This window comes from Sorex fumeus, unplaced genomic scaffold, assembly GCF_029834395.1.
Source record: "Sorex fumeus unplaced genomic scaffold, SorFum_2.1 ptg000018l, whole genome shotgun sequence".
Lineage (NCBI taxonomy): Eukaryota > Metazoa > Chordata > Mammalia > Eulipotyphla > Soricidae > Sorex > Sorex fumeus.
The window spans coordinates 2,231,288-2,248,864 of record NW_026606075.1 but is presented as its reverse complement, the minus strand read 5'-3'; positions in this window follow the sequence as shown (position 1 = coordinate 2,248,864).

Below are 17,577 nucleotides of genomic sequence, written 5' to 3'. Positions count from 1 at the left end.
TTAATGAATATAATATGAAAAAAATAATAATAGTGCACAGATTATCAAAACTAATTCAAGAATAAAAAGAAAAATTGGAATGTCTACTTTTCAGCAACAGGAAGTTGAATTACTATTCCTATAATCACCTACAGAGAAAAGTCAGAGGCATTACTAGATGAATTGCTGATATCTTTCCTAATAGTATTAGTCTAGTGTAACTCAGTACCAGAAAACTAGAGATCAATATTACTTCTAGATACAAATATTTATATAGAGATATGTAGGTATCTTCAATAAATAATAAATTGATGTTAGTAATATACAAAACTATTATATAGTAAAATCAAATAAAATTAAACATAAAACTCCAAGATTGTTTCATTTTTAAGAATCAATGAATGTACTATACCATATTAATATGTTGATTTTGTGTTTTTAATCTGTGTTAAAAAGCCACATCTAATGGTGAGTGACATGAGGTATGTGCTGGTATTTATTCATTAATCAAAAGAAGTATTTGCTGCAGAGATTAGTCAATGCACTGGAGAGCTTGTTTTGCATGCAGGAAGTTCAGATTTGAATGCAACACCATAGAGTCTCTTGAGTATGGCCAAGAGTAATCCATGACCACCACCAACTATAACTCAAATTGAAAAAATAAAACTATACATATACTTTTTAATATTTTGGCAGGTCCTCAATTATAGAATTAAAATAATAAAATTAACACATAACCCTTATATTCTATTTCAAGTTGTATATATTTAAGAGAATTAAGGCCCCTTGTTTATCCAAAAAAATGCTAATAGAAGCTTTACAAAATTAGCTTAAAATAAGTAAAATTTATTATCTACCTATCAGTTAACAAATAAATGAAGAGAATGTGATACTGAAACATAAAATGAATGGACTAGTCTTGGAGGGACTTTGAAATTATGATGGTAAATGAAAAGGCCCCATATTTTAATAAATGCCCCCTATTTTATGTAGCACTCTAGCACTGTTATCCTGTTGTTAATGGATTTGCTCGAGCAGGCACAAGTAACATCTCCATTGTGAGAATTGTTACTGCGTTTGGCATATCAAATACGTCACAGGGAGCTTGCCAGACTTTGCCACACAGTAGGGACACTACTGGTAGCTTGCCGGGCTCTCCGAGAGAGAAACTTCCTTAAAAAATCTAAAATACAGCAACATGGCATAAACACACCAATACAGCAAACAGCAGTTTACAAAATCAATACACACAAAAAGTTGCATTTCTATAAGCAAATAGCAGACTAGAAAAAAGAAATAAAGACAGTTCCAGACTAGAGTGGTAGCACAGCAGGGAAGGCATTAGCCTTGTACGTGGCTGACCTTGGTTCAATTCCCAGCATCTTCTGTGGTCCCTCAAGCACTGCCAGGAGTGATTTCTGAATGCAGGGCCAGGAGCAACCCCTAAGCATCTCTGGGTGTAACTCCCCCCGCAAAAGAAATCAAAGGGATCCAAATTGATGGAAAAATAGTTAATCTTTGCCTATGTTCAGATGACAGAAATGGAGATAGAGAGATCTCCCACAAATGAGATTTTTGAAAAAGAAAAAGAAACCTAGTAATGGAACAAAAAATGACAATTTCATTTAAAAGTTTCCAAAAACATCAAGCATCTAGAAACCAACAAAATAAATGTAAAAGATTTATCTATAAGTCACTGTTATTCGTCGAGTCGTCGATTGCCTCGAGCAGGCCCCAGTAACGTCTCCTTCATCCTAGCCCTGAGATTATATTCAAGGCTCTTTAGGAGAATGAGACCCATCATTGTTACTGGTATTTGGCATATTGGGTACGCCACGGGGAGTTTGCCAGACTCTGCCGTGTGGGCAGGCTACATTCGGTAGCCTGCCAGTTTGTCAAATTAGGAATGAGATGTCATAATAAGATGTCCAGGAGCTGGTTTTTATAGTCTCTGAGTCTTGGCCGCTGATGGGATTACACGGCGCCAGGGGGCCAGTTGGTGGGTGTGACCCCCGCCTACTGGAATTTGGAGGATCTGGGTGGAGGATGCTCGGCCCAAATCCGAGTAGGCTTGGAGATCTCGGCCCCTGAACCCGCGTGACATTGTCCCTCTGCCGGTGCCTTCAGGTGTGCAGAGAGTGGTCTCAGCATGGTGGTGGTTGGTCCTGGAGGTCTTTGGCTGCCAGAGCCCTGGTCGGGGCAGGGAGGAAAGCTCAACCCGCTCCCCTCCAAGGGGCCCCAGCAAGGAACAGCCAGGCGCAGAGGCAGGAGACTGCACTGGTCTCCTCCGGGAGCTGGATTTTATAGTCTCTGAGTCTTGGCTGTTGATGGGATTACATGGCGCCAGGGGGCCAGGTGGTGGGTGTGACCCCCGCCTACTGGAATTTGGAGGATCTGGGTGGAGGATGCTCGGCTCTAATACAAGTAGGCTTGGAGATCTTGGCCCCAGAACCCGCGTGGCTTTGTCCCTCTGCCGGTACCTTCAGGTGTGCAGAGAGTGGTCTCAGCATGGTGGTGGCTGGTCCTGGAGGTCTTCGGCTGCCGGAGCCCTGGTCGGGGCGGGGAGGAAAGCTCAACCCGCTCCCCTCCAAGGGGCCCCGGCGAGGACAGCCAGGCGTGGGGGCAGGAGACTGCACTGTTTTCTTCCGGGAGCTGGTTTTTATAGTCTCTGGGTCTTGGCTGCTGATGGGATTACACGGGGCTGGAGAGATAGCACAGCAGGTAGGGCTTTTGCCTTGCATGTGGCCGACCTGGGTTCGATTCCAAGTTCAAAGGGACAACAAATGGCCAAATTCATCATAACTGAAGATGTTGTCCACATAAGTAAGCTTACACAGGGAAGGGTGAGAGAGATCACTAATAAAAGGAATAAATAAGTCACTAATAAAAGGAATAAAAGAGGACACCAAGAAATGGGAAAATGGGGTGGGGGAAATAGTAGAAAAGCAGGTAAAATAGTCCTCCTGTTGTTCATCGATTTGCTCGAGTGAGCCCAGTAATGTCTCAATTTTGAGACTTGTTTTTACCGTGTTTGGCGTATTTAATACGCCACGGGTAGCTTTTCAGGCTTTGTCGTGCGGGCAAGATACTCTTGGTAACTTGCCAGGCTCTCCGAGAGGAGCAGAAGAATTGAACCCGGCTCAGCTGGGCTGGCTGCACGCAAGGCAAACGCCCTACAGCTGTGCTATCACTCCAGTCCAGGGTAAAACAGTAAAAACAAAAAAAGTAGGTTAAAAAAAGATCAGGTTAAAAACACAAAGCAAGTAAAAAAGGCAGGTTAAATAGCAAAAACAAACAAAAATGGGCAAAGTGCTTGCCGTCCACATAGCCAACGTGTGCTGGATCCCTGGCACCCCATGATTTTGTCAATATGCAAAATCCATAAAATGGATTCTTAGGGACAGAAAGTAGCTTGGTAGTTGAAAATACCTGGCATAAGGGATGTGGTGAAAGCTCAGATGCCAGGAATGTATATCTTACAAGCAAAAGGCCCTGAGTTTGATCAATGCATTGCTTGGTATCCTGAGCTCTGCAGTGGCAATCATGAAGGCCCCTGAGTATCACTGCCCAAGCAGTCCCACATGGCCTTGCCCTAATATTGAAATGCCCAGTGCCAGTGGCAAGATATCACTGGGATTTTCCCCTGAATCTCATGGGAAATTCAGAAACTGCTTTCATGTGAAATAGGGATCTTAATAGGTGTCTTTTCTTCCTGAGACCTGTAATTAAAAGCAAACCCACTGATTCAAATGCTTTAAATTCATTGTATGACTGTGTCCTGCTCTGTGTGGACAACTGTCCTATAATTTGAATCTGCTCTTACTTAAATTTCTATATAGTCTTAATCAGAGTTCATTAGGCTTTTTATTTAACAGACCAAGTAGCAAATATTTAAGGCCTGTACATTGTATGCTTTTTTAATTTTTATTTTTTAAATTTTTTTGAATCATCAATAACTTAACTTTTCATACAGAGCAATAGCTGCTAGAGAACAAACACTTTCAAAAAGCTGAGTTTGGTCATATTTGTAAATGTTAAGTTTACAAACATTCAAGTATAGATACTTGAATTTAAATTTTATATATTTTCATATATAATAAAGTTTTTTATCTTTTAAACTATTTAAATAAGTGAAATTATTGTTAGATTGAGGGGCATATAGCAGAGTAAAGGGCTAAATTTGATCTGTGGGTTTTAATTTGCTGATCTCTGTTATACTGTCCTCCCATTGTTCATCGATTTACTTGAGAGGGCCCAGTAACATCTCCATTTTGAGACTTGTTGTTACTGTGCATGGCATATTGAATATACTTTCGATAGCTTGCCGGGCTCTCCGAGAGGGGCTCTCTGTTATATTTAAGTACAATTTATTCTTTTCCTTTTACACATCGTTTCATATTTTATATAGCATATTTTCTTTGCAGGAAATGGAGAATCAGTCCTAAGTTAAGCACAGACTTTGACTTGTTTTACAGAAAAAAAATCACAGAAAGCAATAAGATAGTGGAGTCAAACTTTTTTTAAGATGTTTATTCAGAGAAACGAGATGGGGTAAAAGGGAGACATTCATGTGGGGCATATGTTTAAGAGAAAACATAGGCTTCTCCAGAGGAGAATTGGAACAGAAAATGGCTTTTGGGAGAGTGTTATATACAATTATCTAAAGTGTCTTGGTCTGAAATTCTCTACATTCGTTTAAGTTAACCTAGGTATTGTCATTAATGTTAACTTGAATGTTTGAACATCAAACAGGGAAACCTTGAACTCTTGACAATGCTGTTATAGTCTTATAAGGACTTTTAGATTCTCCTATGGCTTAACCTTTTCTGACTATGCCTCAGTTTCTGCACCTGGGTAGTTTTCATTATTTTCATCTCTGAATAAGTCAGAATTTTCATCTCAAACATATGTAGTCTTATGCCTTTTGGTTGCTTCAGGGCTAAGCAAGTTTTTAATTTTATTATTTTACAAAACCTCATTACCAGAGCCCCCTACATATCTGTCTTCAATGCAAATATGTGTTAAAACATATCTTCCTGGAAACATGCATTTTTGTCTTTGACTTCCCTAGGGGTTCATGAATATTGTAATATTGTTCGTATACTTCCTTTAGCATGAAAACATATTTTTATGGAGAGATGGATTCAGAATTTTCACTCAGCTTAAAAGAGGATTATAGCTTAAGGAATATTACAGAGCTACTGGCTATGTCCTGTATCTAAGATTCTAGATATCTATAATGCAGAAAATGACCATGAAGAGAGTAAGTATTTATTGAAATAGGGATGCTACAGCAACATACAGAACTAGAAAAAAGATGTGCATTTTACAAAGTACAACTTTATCACCTTTCATTATTTGAGCACATTACATCATTATTTGGGCATATTGCAGACATTAAAAGAGGCTCCTAGTGGACTTCATGCCAGGCCCCATCTAGAACTAATTTCATAATTGTATTAAGATTGAGGCAACTAGGCGGGTATACAGGGAATATACCCCACCTCTCCCCCCCCCACACACACACACACTCTAATTGCCTACCTCCCAAACTCACACTGCAATGAATTCCTGGAAACTAATAAAACCAATAGCCCCAAGGGTGCACAAAAAATCACTTTGTGAACAAGGATGAAACCCTGCTAAGACCTTTACCTGGTGTCACTTGAGACTTGAGAAGGTTGGATCCACTACAAAGAGGACAAACTTTAGCAGAGATAAAAGACTGTGACAAGCACATGAGGAGGATCTTCAAAAATTCCCAAACTCTTCCTTAATGACAATAATGGGTCAACAGTCACTTATTTATATAAAAAAAGGTAACTCCAAAACAAGGCAACCCGAAGAATATCCATAGACAAGCTCATTGTTTATTTTTTCCATTTGTTTATTTTATTAAAGCACTGTGAATTGCAAAAAGCCAGACTAAAAGGCCACCAAAGTCTCTCATCTCTCTCGGCCTTTGAAGGAGCCTTTGCTCTCATTTGAGTGCCTTACTCTCTTTTCTCTCCCTTTTCACCCTTCCTCAAAACCTTTTCTTTTCTTTTTGGGTCACACCTGGCAATGCAAGGGTGTTAGTCCTGGCTCTGCATGCAAGAATTACCACTGGCAGTGCTCAGGGGATCATATGGGATGCTGGGAATCGAACCCAGGTCAGCTGCATGCAAGGCAAACGTCTTACCCACTGTGCTATTGCTCCAGCCTCTCCTCAAAACATTTAAATAAAATGTTTTTACTCCATTACTCATTTCCCCCTGAAATTCTTCTCTATGAGAAAAATTAAGGATTCAAGCTGCCTGGATAAGGTCTACGACTGACCTCTCCTTCCTGCAAAGAGCAATTCCTAGCTCCAATCTGAGTCCAAAGCTGCTCAAGAAGTCGGTGGTAAGGATTGTATCTTGCAGAAAAGTGGGTTTCGGGAGTAGCTTGATGGCTGTTTGGTAGAGTTGTTGGGATGGGAGGCCATTGCCATGTTCATCGCAGGTCATCAGTCCTAGGTTCCCCCCCTCCCAGGCATTTCTTGGGTGGCAGAGGTGCATCAGGAGAAAGCAGCAGATTCCCTTCTCCAGGCTGTTGCTGCCTCATCCTCACTTCACATAAGTCACCAGGGAACCCATTGGCAGCATGATCATATTCATGTTGGATAATTATAACAATAATCATATTATATTTTTCTGTCAATCTTTCTTTTATTTATTTATTTTTATTGAGTCACAGTGGGCTGGAGCGATAGCACAGTGGGTAGCGCATTTGCTTTACATCCGACCGACCCTGCCGACCAGGGATTGATTCCTGTACCCCTCTCGGAGAGCCTGGCAAGCTAACGTATCTCACCCACGCAGCAAAAGCCTGGCGAGCTACCCGTGACGTATTAGATATGCCAAACACAGTAACAGCAAGTCTCACAATGGAGATGTTACTGGGCCTGCTCGAGCAAATCGGTGAACAATGTAGGACAGTACTACAAGTGAGTCACCGTGAGATGCACAGTTACAAAGCATTTCATGATCGGATTTCAGTCATAGAATGATCCAACATCCCTGCCTCCACCAGTGTCCATTTCCTACTACCAGTGACCCCAATTTTTCTCCTGCCACCTTTTCTCCCAGTCCCCCTCTATTGCTCTATAACCAACACTTTCCTTCTCTCTCTCTCTTTCTCTTTGTCTCTCCCTTCCCTTCCTTGGAACTTCTAAATAAAACATGTTTTGTTGCTGGTGGTGGTGGTGGTAGTGGTGGTGTTTTTTTAATTCAATGTTTGTCATCTCCAGAATTATTATTTTTATTTCCCTACTTATTTTTTCCTGAAATTCTTTTCTGCAACAAAGGAAAGAACTTATAGGTCTAGGTGAGGTCTAGGACTGACTTGCCTTTCCTGCAAGGAGCAAGCTCACAGCAAACTTTTCTCAGTCCCGATTCCCCAGACATTCCCAGAGTGACAGAGTTAGGTTGAGTGAAAGCAGCAGATCACTTTGAGGTTCACTTGTCTGTCCTTCCCACTTCACATAAGTCACCTGTGGAACTTATGTCATTGGTTCCATAAAGTTAATTGTATTTCTTACTTTCGTTGGATGAATTTTGTTTCTGAGCAGAGGTCATGACACTTCCAATGTCTTTTTAAATGTTGGCACTAGAGAAATTCATTTTGGTTTGTTTGTGGTCGTATTCAGCTGTGCTCAAGACTTACTCCTGGCGCTGGGCTCAGGGATCAATCCTGGCAAATACTTGGGGGACCCTGGGCCTTGGTTTTCAAATAGAATTTAGGTCAGCTGTGTGCAAGACGGACACCTAATCTGCTGTGCAATCTTTTTGACCCAGCAATTAACATTTTAGATTTAACTAGGGACATGCTTTATCTTTACCAGAGTTTTTGGATAGCTACCGAGAGTATTCGATATGCCAGACACAGTAACAACAAAGCTCCAATGGAGACGTTACTGGGCCCGCTCGAGCAAAATATATATATATATATATATATATATATATATATATGATTTACTGGACATTCGATTTTTAAAGCTAGTATTTTTATTGCTATGAGAGTGCCCTGTGGAAACTATCATGTCACCCAGCTTGAAATGTAGCTAGTTTAAGAACAGAGCCATTAGGTACTTATAGCCTTGGTTTAAAGCTTTGCACTTCATCTTCAGTTGCTTTTATTTCAACAATGGACCTCAGCTCCTCATCTCTTATTGTAAGTCATCCCATTTACATAGCTTATCTTGTAACACTAGGACAAGCACAGCTGGAGGGCTAGTCTTCTGCTTTTGCTGACTATCTCTACAGATGGTTCTCAGATCTCTGGTGCTGGCTTCTCTTTTCCATTGCACTCATGCAGGAATGCCCCATAGCATTTTGGCTTTGCTTCTTTTCTCTGGTATTCACAACTGAAACATCCAAGAACAAGGAACAGAGCATAATCTGCTTATCATCCTACAAAGCTATTTCTAATAGGGTATTTATTGAAATTGACATTTAAATAAAAAGCTTCATTTTTATAGTTGAGTTATCACAGGATTTTAAAAAATAATTTTATTCTTTACATAAGTTATATAACCCAGAGGCATAAAGATCTTTGAAACAAAAGCCTCTCTCAGGATCCAGGAGCACTTTTTTGATACAGAATTCCAGATTCAAAGCAAAAATGAATCTGATGTAGACCAGCATGCAGATAGGGAAGGTCACTCCCAAGTCAATGGCAGAAGATTTCCTGGGAAGTAATTGACCCAAAGTTGGGAAAGCCAAAATAATTTTTTTTGCCTTCTACTGACTTATTTTACTGAATATGACCCTTTTTAAAAAGAAATTTATTAGGGACACATCATGAGGTACAGTTGTAGACTTACAAATGTCTGTGCTTGGGTTTCAGTTATACAATGATCGAGTACCCATCCCTCCACCAGTGCCCCATCTCCACCACCATTGATCCCAGTATCCCCCCCATCCCCATTCCCCCATCCTACCTTTACTCTGTGGCAGGGCATTCCCTTTTGTTCTCTCTCTCCTTTTGGGTGCTGTGGTTTTCAAAAGAGGCATTGAGTGGCAATCATGTTTGGTCTATAGTCTACTTTCACCGTGCATCTCCCATCCTGGGAGGATCCTACCAACACCCTTTATTTAGTGCTCCATTCTCTATCTGAGCTCCCTTTTCCCCTAGCATGTGTGGTTGGCCTCCAAGGCATGGAGCAAACCTCCTGGTACTAATCCCGGCCACTCTTGGGTGTTAGTCTCCTATTTTTTTCTTTATGTTCCCCAGATGAATGCAATCTTTCTATGTCTAACCCTCTCTTTCTGACTCATATTACTTAGCATGATACTTTCCATGTAGTACCACTTGTATGTAAATTTCATAAATTCATCTTTTCTATCAGCTACATAGTGCTCCATTGTGTAGATGTACCAAAGTTTCTTTAAGCAGTCATCTGTTCTCGGGCACTCAGGTTTTTTCCAGATCCTGGCTATTGTAAACAGTGCTACAATGAAAAACAAGTGCAAATGTCACTTCAACTATACTTTTTTGCCTCTCTGGGATATATTCCCAGGAGTGGTATTGCTGGGTCAAATGAGAGCTCTATTTCTAATTTTTTGAGAATTGCCCATACTGTTTTCCAAAAGGGCTGAACCAGTCGGCATTCCCACCAGGAGTGAAGGAGGGTCCCTTTCTTGCCACATCTGCGTCAACACCGGTTGTTTTTGTTCTTTTGGATGTGGTGTGAGATGGTATCTCATTGTTGTTTTGATCTACATCTCCCTGATGATTAATACGATGTAGAGCATTTTTTCATGTGCCTTTTAGGCATTCGAATTTCTGCTTTGAGAAAGTTTCTGTTCATTTTGTCGCCCCATTTTTTGATGGAGTTGGATGTTTTCTTCTTGTGGAGTTCAACCAGTACTTTGTATATCCTTGATATAAAACCCTTGTCGGATGTGTATTCAGAGAATATCGTTTCCCATTCTGTAGACTGTCTTTGTAATTTGGTCACTGTTTCTTTTGAAGTGCAGACGATTCTTAGTTTAAGATAGTCCCATTTGTATATCTCTGTTTTCACTTGCTTGGCCAGTGGCGTGATATCTTTGAAGATACTGTTAGCTTCAATGTCATGGAGGGTTTTGACAACCTTGTCTTCAATGTACCTTATGGATTCCGGTTTCATGTTGAGGTCTTTAATCCATTTTGATCTTACTTTTTTACATGGTATTAGGCAGAGATCTGAGCCCATTTTTTGCACGTAGCTGTCCAGTTTTGCCAGCACAATTTGGTAAAAAGGTATTCCTTGCTCCACCTCACAATTCTTGCTCCCTTATCAAAGATTAGATGATTGTATGTTTGGGGGTAGATGTCAGTATATTCAACCCTGTTCCATTGGTATGTGGCTCTGCCTTTGTTCCAGTACCATGTTGTTTTAATTATTACTGCTTTGTAGTAGAGTTTGAAGTTAGGGAGGTTGATTCTGAAAGATAGCCCCATGACAATTGCCCTAGCAAAGCAAGTCCCAGCCCATATCCTGCCCTGCAGCTGCAGCAGGCTGAGAACACCAGGTACCCCCATCTCCTCCTTGCCCCTGGAATTCGCCAGATAAGGCCACAATGTTGGAGAAGGCCTAATGAGGTATTTTCTTGCCCTGGAATTCACCTAATAGCGCCATAAAGCCCGAAAAGGCCTAATTGACTGCCCGGTTGGATGGCCTGGAAGAGAGTGGCTGGTGCTGATGGCTTGTTGCAAAATGATTGGCTGCCTGCGTGCAGCATCTAATGTGATAATTCAAATGTATTGGGTGATTTGTGCGCGGGCTTTTCTGAAATGTGCAGGAAGATGCCCTATAAAAAGCCCCCTTTGAAGAGGCTCGGGGCTCTCAGTCACTGACGGTTTGTGGTCATGCTGTGAGCCTGAGCATGCTCAAATAAACCTCTTGCTTTTGCATGGACTTGGTCTCTCAGAGTTTTCCTTGACAGGTGAGGCTGTTCTGAGCTCGAACCCTAACAATTCCTTCCATTTTTTTCCCCAAGAATTGCTTTAGCTCTTCGTGGTGGCTTATTGTTCCATATGAATTTCAGGAGCGTTTGCTCCATTTCTTTGAAGAATGTCAATACTGAAACAATTGAGAAATTACGGGAAGAAATGAGAGCAGAAATGTCACAAATAAAAGATTCCATAGATGAAATAAAAACTCAGTCTGTGCCCTGAACGGGAAAGCCAATCTTGCAGAAAATAAGAACTAAGGTCTGATAAAACCTCACCCGTCTCCAGTCCAGACCCTGAGGAGGCGGGACCCCTCCAGAGATGACAAACCTCAGCAGAGACAGAGACACAATTAAGAACTTGAAAGAGACTCACCAGAAACTTCAAAGCTGTTGCTTTGATACAATACCTGATCAACCCTCTATCAGAAAACTCCAGAGTAAGGCATCCCTAAGAATATGCTTAGAAAAGCCCGTCTTAAAGGTCATTCAGGGGTTCTCTGTCTTTGGGAAAGCCTACACTCTTCCTTGACTGGTTTACTCTACCCTCTCCCAATTTCTCTCCATCCTTCCCTTCAGAAACCTACAAATAAATTATGTTTTACTTCACCACTTGTTGACTCCTGAAATTCTTTTCTGCAAGGAGAGACAAGAACTCCAAAAACCTTGGGTAAAGCTTGGGATTGGTTTCTCCTTTCCTGCAAAGAGAAAATACTTGCTCCAACCTGAATCCGTAACTCCCCAAGAAATCAGGTGATAGAGATCAACTCACGTGCCTGGAAGATGAAGTGGACTTCAGATGTGTCTTGACGGCCACCCAGTGGGGTTGGCGGTACACTGGGCCATGCTTAGCGGGGGCTTATCGCAGATTTTACCAGTTCTAGACTTCCCAGCAGGTCCTAGGTGGCAGAGGAGGAGTGGGAGAAGGTGATTGACTGTCTTTCTATTCTCTTCAATTCCCATGAGCCACCATGGGACCCACCTAGATCAGATCCAAGGAAAAATATTTCAGAGAAAAGAATTTCTAATGGAGGGATGGACAATAGAACAGTGGATAGGGCATTTGCCTTGCACACGGCCGACCTGGGTTTGATTCCCAGCATCCCATATGGTCCTCTGAGCACCTCAAGGAGTAATTCTTGAGTGCAGAGCCAGGAGTAAGCTCTGTGCATCGCCAGGTATGACCCAAAAAAAACATTTCTAAAAGAGACTTAGAGTGGTGATGCCACACAGTTTTGTTTTGAGACTGTGAGAAAGGGAAGAGAGAGCAACACATTGAAGAGAGAATAGGAACTTCTCCAGGAGGAAGGCCTGAAAGGATACAACTCAGATGGAGGTGTGGGCCAGAACTGAAGTTGGGATATACCACTTGACATTGCAGTGTTGGTTTTAGAGGTTTTCTCACAAACTTCCCTATAAGATGGTTTCTATGAAGCTAAGAATCCATTGCTATGGCGGGAAGAATTTGAAACTTTTTGTGTCCACCTTCATGATCTAATCACAATCCTTTGTTGCTGCTAAAGTGTCTCTGGGCAGTGCGCAGTTGGGGTGGGCAGCTTTCTCTGAGCTTATGCTGGTGCCAGAGTCTTATGAGATCTCAGTTCTTTTGTCCACAAAGGTGGTTCCCTATAAAGATTTTTGACTACCTTAAGACTAGTGACAGATTAACCTTCTTCAAATCCCATCTTGGTTTTATTACATCCTAAAAACTGATTACCAAAGACACCTCCCCTATATAGCTGCCTTCTTCTATGGAAAATGACTGAGATACACATGGACCACTAAGATGGTGAAACTGATGATTATCTCACCAAATGATGGAGTTTGTAACAGAAGATGTGATCACATTTACAGCTCTACTAATGCATTTTCCTGCCACAACTTGAAAAATGTGACAGAACCTTGAAATCAAATGACTCCTGAGCATGGTTAGAAAATAATCTCGTAAGAGATAAAAAGGGGGTGTAAAAGAAACATATCTGCTGTGGATCAATAACTATGGTGGCTAGATAAGAATAAATAAATGTGTAAATCAGTTAAGCCTTTAAAAGTTTTCACAAAAGATATATTAATAAATTTAAGTTCACCATATTAACAAAATAAAGTAAAATTACTGTATTCTTGTCAATAGATTCTTAGTAATATTATTATTTACAATAATTGGTGCAGGAACAGTGATGGTAGATCTCTGTATTATTCCATGGTTTCCAGGTTCTTCAACATATTCAAGAATCAAAATATCAAGTAATAAGGATGTCCAAACTCAAAGTTGGGAGATCACTATATCACTGTATCACTGTCAACCCATTGTTCATTGATTTACTCGAGCACTGCCAGTTACGTCTCCATTTGTCCCAGTCCTAAGATTTTAGCAGCCTCTCCTTATTTATCTTTCCCAATGATTGGAGACTCTTTCAGGGTCAGGGAAATGAGACCTGTTATTGTTATGGCATAACAAAGTTTGCAGGGGGTCTCTGATATATATATATATATATATATATTTCCCTCTATGATTGAACCCCTGTCTGAACCCCATCAAATACGGTGTGGTAATTATGGAACATGGGTAGGGAGTTGTGGCCACATGGTCCAGGAATATGTTCACTCAGGCATGAGGCTGGCCGACTGTGTGGACAGTCACCTGGAGCATGGCCGTGGTTGGGTAGTGGAGGTTGGTTGCCGGGCTGAGTCCCTTGGGGCGGGGAGGGCTCTCACCCATCCTCCTCTGGGGCACCCAGAGTGAAAAAAGCCTGGTGAGTAGTCCCACATACTTAAAAATTTCTAATTTTTATATTCGCTCCAGCTGCTTCAGATCCTGGAATGCGCCTCTCTTGATGATTCTGACCTGGTTGTCTTTCAGATGCAAGACTTGGAGATTCTTGAGTCCAGCAAAGTCCATCTTGGTTATCCTGCTGATATTATTTCAGTCCAGGTCAAGGTGCTTGGATGCCCCAAGTCACTGCCTGAAGGCCCAGCCGGTGGCAGTCCTCGCTGATGGCGGAGCAGGAGTTAGGAGATAAAAAAGTTTATCAAAAAGTAAGTCAAAGGAAAAGAAACTTGCCAGAATGAGAGAAACACGGTATAGCACTAACGTAAGTTTGTCTTTTCAGGGATCATATAAAGTTTTTAGTGCTGACTTACTCAGCTTCATTGCTCATGGGGGGTTATGCTTCCGTAGTCATAGACTTTACACCCATTCTTAGCACCATTTACATTCCTTTGTGTTCATAGCGGGCTGGAGCGATAGCACAATGACTAGGGTGTTTGCCTTGCACGTGACTGACCTGGGTTCGATTCTTCCATCCCTTTTGGAGAGCCTGGCAAGCTACTGAGAATATCCCACCTGCACAGCAGACTCTGGCAAGCTCCCTGTGGAAAATTCGATACGTCAAAAACAATGACAACAAGTCTCTGCTATAGTGCTACAGTGTATTCGTAGCATTCCTGGACAATCTCGTTTTAATGCTTACTTACGTTTTCTTCTCTTTTTTACGAAACATGCTCAATGAATATGAAAATGAGATTTAATGTACTTATTTATTTTGGATCCGTTACCCTAATGGGAAACATACTTACATCCAATTTAGTATATTTCTTTAATTTTGTTTCTTGAAAAGTCTCTTCTAAAAACATAAACTAGAGTTTTCACTTATTATTTAGGTTTCACGTTATACTCTTTGGAAAACTACTTTCTTTTAGGCTGCACTCAAAATATCCATCCAGTTGTTGAATTCTGACATCTCTATTTCAATGAATAAACATATTTAAATTGTCATACACAGTATTGTTACCAGATCAAGATTTTGAAATCATGTACACTTATATACATATGCACAATAGCTGCAATTATTGGAGCAGGTAGGAAGGTAGATAAGGAAGGGACACCATGGCAATCAGTTGTTTGGGGAATTAAAAAAAAAAAAAGAATAGCCCCAAGGCTGCAAAAACCCACCTTCTGGACACAGGAACTAAGGCTTGATAAGGTCTTTACCTGAGTCCCATAGAAGACTGGACCTCCTCTAAGAGAAGTTCTATCAGGAACAAAGGCTTGAAAAGAAATGTCAAAGGCCATCAGCTACTACCAATTTCTACCCCCTTGGCAACCACTAGCAACAGATTCCTATATAGGTAGAAAGCCCCATGTGGGGAAGCTTTGGAGAAACCCTCTAAAGCCAACTTGAACAAAGGAAGCACAAGTATATTCTACCCCAGCCCATGTGTTGCTTGTGGTTCCTGAGTACACGTGTCATCCACATATCTCCTCTTGAGATGTGTAGCTCCATATCTAATGCTGGGGTGTATACGCCACTGGAATTCTCTATGGCTTGACGAAAGCCCCTGTTCTCTTTTGAATATGCTCTCTCTCTCTCTCTCTCTCTCTCTCTCTCTCTCTCTCTCTCTCCCCCCCCACCCCCTTCTCTCCTCTCTCAAAACTGCCAAATAAAATCTCTTACACTTCACTGATTGTCTTCTGAAATTCTTTTCTGAAGGAAAGCAAGAACCTGAAAGACCTGGGTAAGTCTAGAACTGACTTTCATTTCCTGCAAGGAGCCAGGCTCACAGTCCTAGATTTCCCTGTCATCCTGGGTGGCTGAGGTGAATCCCCACTTCACACAAATCACTCAGGACCCTGCTGTTGTTATTTAATGATTTCTTAAATTCTCTTGCTACAGTAAATCTTATTAAAATAACAGTGACAAAAATAACTGTCCACATGCCACACATAATAATTAGGAGAGTATTTGAAGAAATAAGATGTGCTAAAAGTATCAAATTTCTGTGCAAATATTAGATATCTGTCTGTTAGAGGAGAATATATTATAAATATAAGAATATAATTTATCATAGTGGAGGGGAGCATTCAACTGGGAGATGGAGGTGATGGTGGTAAAGTATTATGCATGAAACCCTATCAGGAACAGCAAGGTTAAACATGGTGCAAAAGCACATATATGGGTCTATTGTAGAAGCAATCTGGAGGGTGAGAGGCAAATGGACTTGAGGACTGGAGTATTTGGAGATAGACCTGGACACTGGTGAAGAAATCGGTGTTAAACATTGGTATGTCTGAAACACAAATCTTGAATAACTTTGTAGTTTCACAGTGACTAAATAAAAAGGTTTAAAAATATATATTAATTCTTGAAATTAATCACTTCTGCGTTCATCAGGGACAATAAAACTAACCATTTTATAAAAATTTCAGATATATTGATGATATTCTGCTTACATCCATGAAACAAGTGGTTATCTTCTACATATAAAATATTTTAAGACTGGAACATGGAACATGGGCAGGTTCTGCCATATATATATTTGTGTGTGTGTGTGTGTGTATGTTCTGCTATTATTCTTCACTGAAATGTGTGAAATGTGTCAGCTCCTATGACAGATTTACATGCTTATTTTTCATTATATCTGCCCTATATTCTTTGTATCCAGGACTGCAGCTGGCCTTCAACTTTTCCATGCCTTTTTGGAAGAGAACTGTAGAGTTTTATCAGAAAGCATAGATAGTGTAACATCCTATGAAGCTACTGCTTTTTTTCCCCAAAAGAATATTGTAATGTGAGAATAGGAACCATTATCTTTATAATGATGTAAAAGTCTACTCAAAAATGACAGTAACTTGAGTTTAACTTTCTAACTCCAACTTTTTAAAATGGAAGTTCTTTTCATTTGAAAACTTCTCTCCAAATCGAAGATAGTGCTTTTGCTTTCTTCCGTTTCTTTTGGTTTTATTAATTTCAGTTATATGTTTACTTATTTATCCTAATTTGTTATTTTGCTTTTCTGTTAGATGAAACATATCAAGGGGACTAGGAAATACTACATAGAAGCACAAACTGGGTTATGAACATCTAGAGAACTATTATCACTGATCAGATTGAGTGTTTTGATTAATATGTATCCTCTACAACAAAATATACTTTTCTGAAAAAGCAAAGAGGCTTATTGCAGTTTAAGAGAAATGCTGCTCTCTTTTAAGATTTTTTTTCCTTTTAGCATTTTGGGTCACACCCAACAATGCACAGTGGTTACTCCTGGCTCATGCACTCAGGAATTACTCCTGGTGGTGCTTGGGGGACAGTATGTGATGCTGGGAATCAAACTTGGGTTGGCCACTTGCAAGGCAAAGGCTCTAACTGCTGTGCTATCGCTCCAGCCTCATTAAGAATTTTTCTTAAAAACTCTTTTAAGGCCCCCCATGAGCGGCTCTCCGGCACGGCCATGGCGCCAGAAGCACAAGGACTTAATGCAGAGCCCAGCAGCTTGCAGCAGAAAAGTGAACAGACTATGCGTTAATCCATGCCACTATGCCTGCCCGGAGGGGAAATGGTGTTGGTCCCTTCCACTTTCTTCCTTCTGGAAAGAAAGATGGCAGCTGCTTGGGAGCTTTGTGGAAAACCAGGTATGAGCTGGTCGTGCTGGGGTGACTAAAACCTCATGGGAAAGGGGGCGTTCCCGGCTAGTCCTTCATGCTCTACCGAGGTCACCAGTTGCCCCCCACGAGAAGCTCTCCGGCACGGCCATGGCTCCAGAGCACAGAAACCAATCTCTTAATTATCTGACTCTCAGCAGAAATACTTCCAGGGTTAAAAAGTAAAATAGGAGAAATCCAAAACCCTGCTGCCACAAT